This window comes from Rhinopithecus roxellana, chromosome 9 (assembly GCF_007565055.1).
Source record: "Rhinopithecus roxellana isolate Shanxi Qingling chromosome 9, ASM756505v1, whole genome shotgun sequence".
In the NCBI taxonomy this organism is placed as follows: Eukaryota; Metazoa; Chordata; class Mammalia; order Primates; family Cercopithecidae; genus Rhinopithecus; species Rhinopithecus roxellana.
Window position 1 is genome coordinate 123,470,205 of NC_044557.1, and position 10,749 is coordinate 123,480,953.

The window sequence follows — 10,749 nt, forward strand, 5'->3', positions numbered from 1 at the left end:
CTATCTTGGGGAAATAGTGGAGAAAGCAAGAGAGGTTATTCATCAACTCTAATGTTTTCCTTTCAATCGCACATCCTCATACAAGAGGATTATTTCGTTAGACTTGGGTTTCCTTCTGCTTGCAAAATGATACCCCTGGGAAGGATGACATAATAAAAAGACAAAATGGAGCAACAAAGATTCTGCTTTTGTTGCTCAAAACAATTAAACCTTTGTGTTCTGGCACATAGTCAGTACATGTTAGTATTGTTGGTTTTACTCTTATTGTTATTACCATGACCATGATTATTATGGATTCTAAGTTCTATGAAGACAAGGATATTTATTTTTTCATTGCTGTACTCTCTGGCCTCACACAGTACTTAGCAAAAAGTAGAAGGTCAACATATTTGTTAAATAAATGGACATAATCTCTGAGGTTCTCTTTCCTCATCTCTAAAATGAACTAATACTTATTGAGCAACTACTATATGTGAGGCCTTGTGCTACCTGTTTTAGATGGATTATTTTATGTAATCCTCACAGCAATCATGTGAGGTAAGTACTGTTTTTATTCCCAGTTTTCAGATGAAGAAAGTGAGGCAAAGAGAGTTAAGTAACTGGTCAAGCTCACACAATTAACAAGCAGTGAGCTCTGACTTTGTTGTACTCAAACCTGAAGTACTAACCAATATATTATATTGCCTCCTTCATTTCTATAAAGTGGATAAAAATTCCCACCTCTCAGGCTTGTTGAGAGGAATTAATGGGAATTTGTAAAGTGTCTAATATGCAGTAGGAGCTCAATAAATATCAAACCCTCCGCTTCACTCTGCACAACTTATATTACTGTGTAGACAAGTGCTGTGGGATCTGTCCTCTAACTAAAAACTCTTCCCAAATCCTCTATTAACCCAAACACCCTGCAGCTGCTGCCCCATTTTTCTTGCTTCCCTTCACAGCGAAATTACTCTGTACTGAAGAGATGCCTGTACTTCCTTTCCTCATCTCCCATTTGGTCTTGATCCCACAAAAATGAGACGTCGGCTTCTCCTGTCTTCTGAAACTGCTCTTAGCAAGATAACCAAACACACGCAACAAGTTCAATCCAACAGCTCTTTCCTGTTTCATTTTTTTTTCAACCTTGTAGCATCATTCAACAGAGCCAATCACTCCCTCTTTCTTAAAGCTTCTTCTCAAAGCTCCCTGATTTTGTTTCACTTCTCTGGATGCTCCTTCTTTGTCCCTTTTGCTGGTTCTGTCACCTCCATTCTGAGTCTAAATGTTGAAGTATCACAGGCCTCAACTTTTTTTTTTTTTTTTTTTTTGAGACAGGTTCTTGCTCTGTCTCCTGGGCTGAAAGGCAGTGGTATGATCATGGTTCATTGCAGCCTTGAACTCCTGGGCTCAAGCTCTCCTCCTGTCTCACTTTCCCGAGTAGCTGGGACCACAGTATGCACCACCACATCCAGCTAATTATTTTTACTTTTTTGTAGAGATAGCATCTCACTGTGTTGCCCAGGCTGGTCTCCAGCTCCTGGCTTCAAGCAGTCTTCCCCACTCAGCCTCCCAAAGTGCTGGGATTATAGGTGTGAGCCACTGCACCTGGCCTCAACTTCTTTCTCTATATTCTCCGGCCAGGAAATCACATCCAGACTCGTGACTTAAATGGCATCAGTATGTGGATAGTTCCAAATGTTTGCCTCTAGCCCTCATTTCTCCCTGGAGCTTCAGATTCATGTATCCAGCTTCCTATATGACACTGCCACTTGCAATTGTAATGGGCATCTCAAACATCACATAAAATACAATTGGTTCAGCATTCTCTCCCTTTTCCCAACCCGGACCTCCTACATTCTTCCCCACTCATGCAGTGGCTCTATCTTCCACATAGCTATTCAGAACAAAGATCTAGGAGTCACCTGTATTTCCCTTATTCTACATTTGCTCCATCAATGAGTCCTGTTGAAGGGTTTACTGCCAAAACATATCTCAAATCCATCTATCTCAAACCTGCTCCTTGGTATTAAAATAAAATTCGGAGTTTTGGGTAGGTGTAGAGGGTTACCCAAGGTCTAGCCCCCACCCTCTAGGGCCTCCACCATGGTTGAAATCCCCCTCATTCATGGTGCTTCAGGTACATCTTCTCTGTTCCTTGAACATGGCTGACCTATTTCTGTCTAAGGGCCTTTGCACTTGCTATTCTTTCTGCCTGGAATTCTTTTCCCCAGATCTTTACATGGCTGGCTCCTTTTTATCATTTAGGTCTCAACTAAAATGTCATCTCCTCCGAGAAGACTTCCATAACCACATGGTTAAACTAGCTTTAGCTTTTTTTTCTTGAGATAGAGGCTCACTCTGTCACCCAGGCTGGAGTGCAATGGCGTGGTCTCGGCTCACTGCAACCTCCGCCTCCCAGGTTCAAGCTATTCTTCTGCCTCAGCCTCCTGAGTAGCTGGGATTACAGACATGTGCCACCATGCCCAGCTAATTTTTGTATTTTTAGTAGAGGTGGGGTTTCACTATGTTGGCCAGGCTGGTCTCGAACTCCTGACCTCATGATCTGCCCACCTCGGACCCCCAAAGTGCTGGGATTACAGGCGTGAGGCACCATGACTGGCCTAAAGTGGCTTCTGACCCACAACTGTATGCCTCTCTAGTAGTTAGTAAAGTGTTTGGCTCCAAATAAAAACAAACTTAACAAAGGCCTAAATGGATGGAGCTTTATTTGTCTCACACAGATGAAGATGTCCAGGGTAGTTAGGTGAAGGCTCTGCAGGGCTCAGTGGTGACAGCAGAGATGCAGGCTCCTTCTTGCTTCCTACTCTGCGGTAGTCATTAACACCATGACATTCTTCCATGTGATGATCACTCCATGATTGCAAGATAGCTGCTGTGCCTCTGGGCATTATGTCTTTGTTTCAAACAAGGAGAAGGGAGAGTTTAAAGGATCAAAGTCTTTTCTTATGTGGCTCTGGCTCTGCATTTTATTGGGCAGGAAAGTGTTCCTCAGGATATTTTGTTTGGAGCCATGGATTTGTGTCAGGTTGCTCCTCCCTTAGCAGTAAGGGAGATGGGGAAACAAGCATTTCACCTTCTGGCATGTACTCTAGAAACTGCAAGGGACAAGGGGGATGTGACTGACATAGGCCAGCAAATCCCAGCCACCTTTTGTGTCAGACTGCTCTGCATAATTCTTTTCATAGAATTTATTTTGTATAATTTTTTTCATAAAATTTAGCTTTTCTTTTTTCTTTTTTTTTTTTTTTTTTGAGACAGGGTCTTGCTCTGTTGCCCAGACTGGAGTGCAGTGGCACCATCTTAGCTTCACCACCAGGGCTCAAGCAATAACCTTCATCTTCACCTTCTGGGCTCATAACCGTCACCTCCCAGGCTCAAGCAATCCTCCCATCTCAGCCTCCACAGTAAGTGAGACTACAGGTGTGCACCACCATTCTTGGCTAATTTTTCCTTTTTTTTCGGGGCTGGGGGAGTGGTCTCACTATGTTGCTAGGGCTTGTCTTGAACTCCCGGGCTCAAGTGATCCTCCCATTTTGGTCTCCCAAAGTGCTGGGATTACAAGCATGAGCCATCACACCAGGCCCAAAGTTATGATTCTGTGAAATTATCTTATTATTTAACTGTTTTCTTACCTATGTAATGCTCTTATTTATGGTAAGCTACAGAAGAATAGAATACAGAAAAATCTCTTTTGTTTGAGGCTGTGACCAGAAGTCCCTGGCACATAGTAGGCATTCTATAACCATTTGTTGATTTTCAGATAAACAAACAAACAAAAGAGATAATTTGCCTCCATGTTGCAAATGGATTTCTAGAATACACAACACATCCACAAAGCACTAGATAATCAAAGTGCAATTATGAACATCCTATGCAAATTGCTGGCGTGCCATGAAGACACTGTTGAATGAGCTGTCCTTTTGATCTAAGGAATAATAGGGGTCCTATTCACTACAGTTGTAGTGGTAAGAGTGATGATGGTATCTTCTCTGAGGTCCACACTGTCTCTTCAAGTTGTCTTTGTGACAGAGAGCTTGACTAGCAGAGTGTTCATGGGTCAGAGAGAAGCACAGTGTCTTCCCCCAGGATGTAGCCACTGGCCATGTCTGGATTCATGGTCGAATTCACTAGACTTTCTGGACACATGCAAGCTCTAGAATATTACATAAAATACCAATGACATATACACAGGCTTGGTCAGGTACATGCCAAATTTCTATGCCAATCCAAAGCTCTATTTATAAGAAAGGATTTTGTAGTGGCTCTCAAGCTCAAGGTTGAACATGGTCACTGCTGGAATCTAGACAGCCTGGTAATGGTTAGTGGGCTAAGAGAGTAGACTCCTTTGCAGAGGGCGCTGAATAGCCTCGCGGGAGTCCCTCACCCTAAGGAAGAGCTGGCCTATTAAGTTCAGCTAATCTGAATGTCTTGATGACCAGCAGGGAGGAAGGAGAGAGTCTGAATACTGCTCCTTGTCCTCAGATGAGCTCTTCCTGTACTCATGTCTGGATCCAGAGGAAATAAGACCTGTAAGTAAATATGGGAAGTATTTTCAATACAAAACCTCCAACTACAAAGCATAGCGTCATAGTGCTTTGGTGCCTTTGCGAGAAGAGGTTATACAAGGCGAGAAGGAGGTGTTCTTTCCCTTTCTTCATGGCTTACAGCCGTGGCTGTGATGCACAGAGGGCTTTAGAGAACACAGAACCTCCTCAGCTTGTTGAGATTTCTAGTGTGGTAGCCACATCTTCAGCACTTGTTCCTGTGCACACTGAAAACATCTCCAGGAATGCTCAGAAACAAGCAGGAGAGACCTGGAGGGGATGGAGGTCCTACAACAATGGGTAGGAAGCAGAGCTTGAGATGTTGGTTTCATTATTTGTAATAGGAACCCATTTTAAACATTAGCCCCCATCCCCATCTCAGCCTAATGAAGCCCATAGAAAATGGGCTCATACATTTGTTGAACAAATATTTATTGCCAGGCACTGTACTAGATGCTGAAGGTAGAGCAAGGAACAAAATAGACAAAGTCCTTACTTTCGTAGAACTTACATTATACAGGGAGAGTCCTGGTCCATTTGGGCTGCTATAACAAAACACTATAACCTGGATAACTCATAAACAATAGAAATTTATTTTTCCCAGTTCTGAGGCTGGGAAGTTCAAGATCAAAGTGCTGGCAGACTCAGCGTCTGGTGAGGACCCTCCTTCCTGGTTCATCAACACTGTCTTTTTTTCTGTATCCTCACATGGGAGAAGAGGCGAGGGTCTCTTGGGGGGTCTTTTTATAATGGCACTAAATCAACTCGTGAGGGCTCCACCTTCATAACCTGATCACCTCTTAAAGGCCCCATCTCCTCATACCATTATACTTGGGGTTTAGGATTTTAACAAACGAATTTTAGGGAGACACAACATTCACCCCACAGCAAGGAGAGACAGAAAATTAACAGACTTTGAAGATAAAATTGCTGGAAGGACTAAGAGTTGGATATAAAAGGAAAAATTCATTGAGAATATTTCATCAAGAGTCAAAAGAGAAGTTTGAGGAGAATTAATCATAGGAGGAAGATATCAACTATTCTTCATCTGCACTTACATGACTGCAAGTCATAACCAGCCTTTCTGTGAGCCACACCAGACCTTCCAAGGCCAACCCTCTTTGTCCCCTCTCTGCACACCTAGAGCCTCACGGCCTTTGCCACACATGTGGCCTGGCATTGTGATTTATGAGTGTGTTGTCTCTGTGGCGGAACTGTGAGCTCTGCAGCACCTCGTGCAATGACAAGCCCATTGCAGGGGCTCCACAAATATCTGGTGACCGTCACTCTGGTGACAGAGTGAATGAATGGAGTCACGTTGCAACAGGTGAGGTTTAGGTCAGACATAAATGCTTCTTGTCAGGCATATGAAATGCTAAAACAGCTGTGAGGGGGAGGTTGTGGTTCACACCATGTCAGGCTTCAGCTCAGGGAGGATTAACCCCTTGGCTGCAGAAAGTTGCTGGGATTGGGTCATTCTCAGCCACTGCACATCCTGGAGGGTTGTGAGGTCAGTCCAGCTCACTGTCCACAGAGGACCTGTGCAAATACACAGGGTTTTAGAAGCCTAGCAATAGAAGGTGTCACGATGCATGGGACTCTGATGAATCTCAGACCAAATCCTTAAAACGACTTATGACTTTGACCAGAAAAAGAAAAGGTGTGTGTGTGATCAGTTTGTTAAGTTCTGCAAAATGCATGGAATTTTCATGAGTGACTCTCATTTTACCCATGCTGTTCCCATCCTAAAAAGTAATATATGTCTTGCAATCACTCCTTCAAGGCAGGTAAAACCCTGATGGGTATGCAGAGGCTATTTGGTATCTCTGGGGAATATGAATGCAAGGGAATGATAATGAAACACACTGTTTGTTTGGCAGCACTGAAAAAGAAGAGTTAAAAAAAAAAAAAAGAAGTGCAGAATTTTTGCACTTCTTGCAGAATTTGTCTAGCAGGCTTTCCAGTTTTTGCTGTAAAGACCCATTGAAGGCCGGGCGCGGTGGCTCAAGCCTGTAATCCCAGCACTTTGGGAGGCCGAGACGGGCGGATCACGAGGTCAGGAGATCGAGACCATCCTGGCTGACACGGTGAAACCTCGTCTCTACTGAAAAAAAAAAAAATACAAAAACTAGCCGGGCGAGATGGCGGGCGCCTGTAGTCCCAGCTACTCGGGAGGCTGAGGCAGGAGAATGGCGTGAGCCCGGGGGACGGAGCTTGCAGTGAGCTGAGATCCGGCCACTGCACTCCAGCCCGGGCGACAGAGCGAGACTCCGCCTCAAAAAAAAAAAAAAAAAAAAAAAAAAAAAAAAAAAAAAAAAAAAAAAAAAAAAAAAGACCCATTGAAAAAAAATAAAAAAGAAAGAAAGAGGCCGAGCGCAGTGGCTCAAGCCTGTAATCCCAGCACTTTGGGAGGCCGAGACGGGCAGATCACGAGGTCAGGAGATCGAGACCATCCTGGCTAACACGGTGAAACCCCGGCTCTACTAAAAAAAAAATACAAAAAACTAGCCGGGCGATGTGGCGGGCGCCTGTAGTCCCAGCTCCTCAGGAGGCTGAGGCAGGAGAATGGCGTAAACCCGGGAGGCGGAGCTTGCAGTGAGCTGAGATCGGGCCACTGCAAAGAAAGGGAGGACTAAATGATGAGAGCACACTTTGGCCATTGTTTGTCTGCTCTGACCAAGAGCATAGTAAAAATGCATTGTATATTATGATCCAGCCCACAGTAATGATGCATCACCTACTTACCTGCCTGAACTAAGTATTTCATAAAACAATACTTCATAATGTGCAAAGTACTCAAATATTTTCTATTATACTCTTTTTCTTATTTTTAGAAAACACTGGCCATTGCCTGTTAAACTGAGTGGGCAGTGGCTGTCAATTTGCAATACACTGCCCCAGGTGACTTTAGAATGATTTAGTGATATGGTTAATTGGAATTGAAATTGCATTCTGTAATGTGGGTTGCTGGAACATTTCAGAGCTTCAGCCTGTGCAGAGAATGTTGATGTTTGTTTTTGTACTGCTCCAGGCAGGTTTAGGAGCCTGTTAACCCGGCACGCCCAAGCCATCCTTGGTGAAAGGTCAAGAGTCTGCGTGAGCAGAGTCACCTCCTGCAAGTCCCTTAGCCCCAAGGCATGTTCTCTGTCTCCACCCACAAAATAGAAATCCATCAAAATCTCATTGATTCAGACTCTGGGACAGAATGAAATTTATCATTTATTTAGGGGTGATTACAAATGCTTGTCTCAGAAATGCAAATTTAGTCAAGTAATCACTTTGAATTCCTACACAGAAAATTTCAGAATCTTCCCTCTGTCCTCTAAAGTGCTAACTGAGGTTCAGGCATTGAGGAAGTGAAACTCCCGCACCCCAACCACTACTCTTACCTCCCTCTGTCAGGCAGGAGCTGAATCCACAGAATTTGTAGTGGCCATTTCCTTGGGTTATTCAGAGAGTGAACACAAAGTGTTTGAGGCTAGTGGCCTCAAACTAGCCGGAAGAAGCCCACTGCACCCCCATGTAAGAAGGGCAGGGCTAATATATAAAAAATTTATTTTACCAGTAACATTATGCTGAGAAAAAGGAAAGTTTTGAGTGTTAGATATTAGTGTTAGGGTTGTCAAGGCAGAGATGCCCTTAAGATCCACTAGTGAGGAAACAGGAGGCCTGGATCTCTTTTGGTGAGAAACTTAAACCCAAATGGAAGGATTCATCCTCACCTTTGCTCTGGGACCTGGGAAGTCTTTTTGTTCACCAGTGTACATACTTAGTCATGAGGGTCTGGCTTAGTCTGCGTACTTAAAAAGCAGATATGGGACAAATGACAGAGATATGTTGGAATCAATCCCTTCCTGGGAGGCCTGTGCCTGGCAGCTTTCTCTTTATGTGGCATGAGGGCAGGTGACAGGATCCAGAAGGTCTATGCTATCCTCTGACACTGTGATTCTCCTCCCAGATGGTGCCAGCTCCCCAGCATCAGGGTGTCCAGGGCAAGGGGCAAATGCATGTCCAACCTCTTTCTTTCCAGCCTCTGGTGTGGGCTCTGACATGGAATCCCCTGGAATCCTCCAACTAGAGGCGCAGAGATTGAATAGAGAAAGACTCAGCCCTTTCATAGCACCAGGGCTCAGCAAAGGCACCCCTTGAGGAAGGAAGATGGGGTGCAGTAACGCCTGCATTATGATAATGCTGAGGCTTTGGCAAGATCTGCTCTTAGTCATACGGTTATTTGGCTGATTTTTACTTCCAGTCTAGTATAATTATCTTCAGGCACCCATTCATCTACTGCCTTAAAGATAGAAAAACTCCCAGATATTTTTGATAGCATTTCCACTCTTGAAGTTTTTTTGTTTTTGTTTTTTCTCCCTGACATGCTGGCTGTGCTTTCAGGAAATTAGACCTTATTTAAAGTCCCAATATGTCTAGTTCTTTATGTTAGGGAAGACATGATGTTTGGAACATATGTAGGAGATTGGCTGAAATATATATCTGTTTGTATCTATAAGATCAATGCCTGCTGCCTGGAGTATAGCTCCTACAGGGCCGGGCCATGCTTTCTACTTGTGAACTACATGAGGGTCAGCAATTGTGCACAATACAATACATGTGAACTATATAATAGACTGACAGATCTTGCTTATGGGGTAGGGTCACTGTGAATCAGAAGAGGCTTCTTACTGCTAGGACTTACGTAATTATCAGGAATCTAAACTGAAACAGTTGTGCAGTGTTAAGAGTAAAACCAACTATATCTTCTCAATGAGACATTATAGTAAATGGGTGGCCCTATTTTCTGCAGATTTACAAGATCATTAATAGGCATAAGACCTATAAGAGGGCTAACCATATATTCACTTTATAGAGGATTTCAGTGCCAAAACTGTTAATAAAGTTAAAATGAAATAATTTCCATGACTATAAATTGCCTTTTTTTTTTTTTTTTTTTCTTGGAACAGAGTCTTGCTCTGACTCCCAGGGTGGATTGCAATGACACAATCTGGGCTCACTGCAACCTCTGCCTCCTCTGTTCATGCGATTCTCCTGCCTCAGCCTCCAAGTAGCCAGGCACATGCCACCACACCTGGCTAATTTTTGTATTTTTAGTAGAGATGGGATTTCACCACGTGGGCCAGGATGGTCTTGAACTCCTGACCTCAGGTGATCCACTCATCTTGGCTTCCCAAAGTCCTGGGATTACAGGTGTGAGCACCGCACCCTTCCTGGATTGTGTTTTTTTTCCTCTTGCAATCCCTCAAAAGACTCATGAGTATGTTTGTTTTTCAGTTTTTAAAAACTACATTTAACAGATGAAGAAACTAAAATAGGAAGAATTTAAAATTCAAGACTGTTACTTTCCATTTTTGAATAGTTTTCACTTAGATGATCTCATTACATTGTCATAACAATCCTCTAAGAGGGTGCTATTAGGATTAGTTCTATTGAGGTGGAAAAAGATTAGGAGAATCTGAAAGCATGAAGTGCCATACTGCCTTGCCTCTGTCCCCAGAGACATGTGCTGAAGCCAAGGCAAAGTCTTTTGCCCCTGAACCCAGGGGCATGCCCGGAAGCCAGGCTGGACTGCTTGCAGGGCTCCTCGTGACAGAGCAGAGGCAGCAATGTGGTAAGTAGGCCCCAAGCTTCACTTGCCTGCCACCAAGCTTTACTTAATTCTCAGCCCTCAGTTTTTCTGCCCTGAGTTTTTCCAAGGAGAGGCTGGTTCAAGAAAATACGAGATAAGCAAAGGAGAGGAAAAGGCGATTCTTTCTAAGCCTACAGCAGGCCTGGCTTATTTTACTTTATCAGAGCAGAATAGCTCCTAGGCTAGAGTAGCCCAGGACCTATCCAGAGTTACTAGCCATGAGGGATTTGCAATTCAAAGAGATTATAATTCTTTAGAGGGTGAGACCACACTACTCACCAGTTGGCCCAGGAATAAGCCCTTGATTCATCCTTGTCAGCCCTCATTCTCCTCAGGGAATAAAGGAGAGGGGATGAAGGAAGAATATAAGATAGACTCGAGCCCCTTATGGGCTAAAAATCATTTGTGTTTTATAACTGAACCAAGGTTCAAAAGGTCAAGTAGCTTGTCCCAAGTCATGCAGCTGAGCACAGATAGTCTGCAAACCTGGTCCTCTCACTCCAAGCCCAATACAATAATGGCATCCATCCTAGCCTTCTGTTTGACCTACAGAATTTCACTGCC

General features: G+C 43.7%; 1 non-coding gene across 1 annotated transcript; it reads left to right on the forward strand.

Annotated features, from left to right (window-relative positions):
• The first annotated feature begins 6,464 nt into the window (after positions 1–6,464).
• LOC115899792 lies at positions 6,465–6,528 on the forward strand. Its single transcript, XR_004059396.1, has one exon. It is a non-coding gene; the product is annotated as a U7 small nuclear RNA (small nuclear RNA).
• Positions 6,529–10,749: the final 4,221 nt, after the last annotated feature.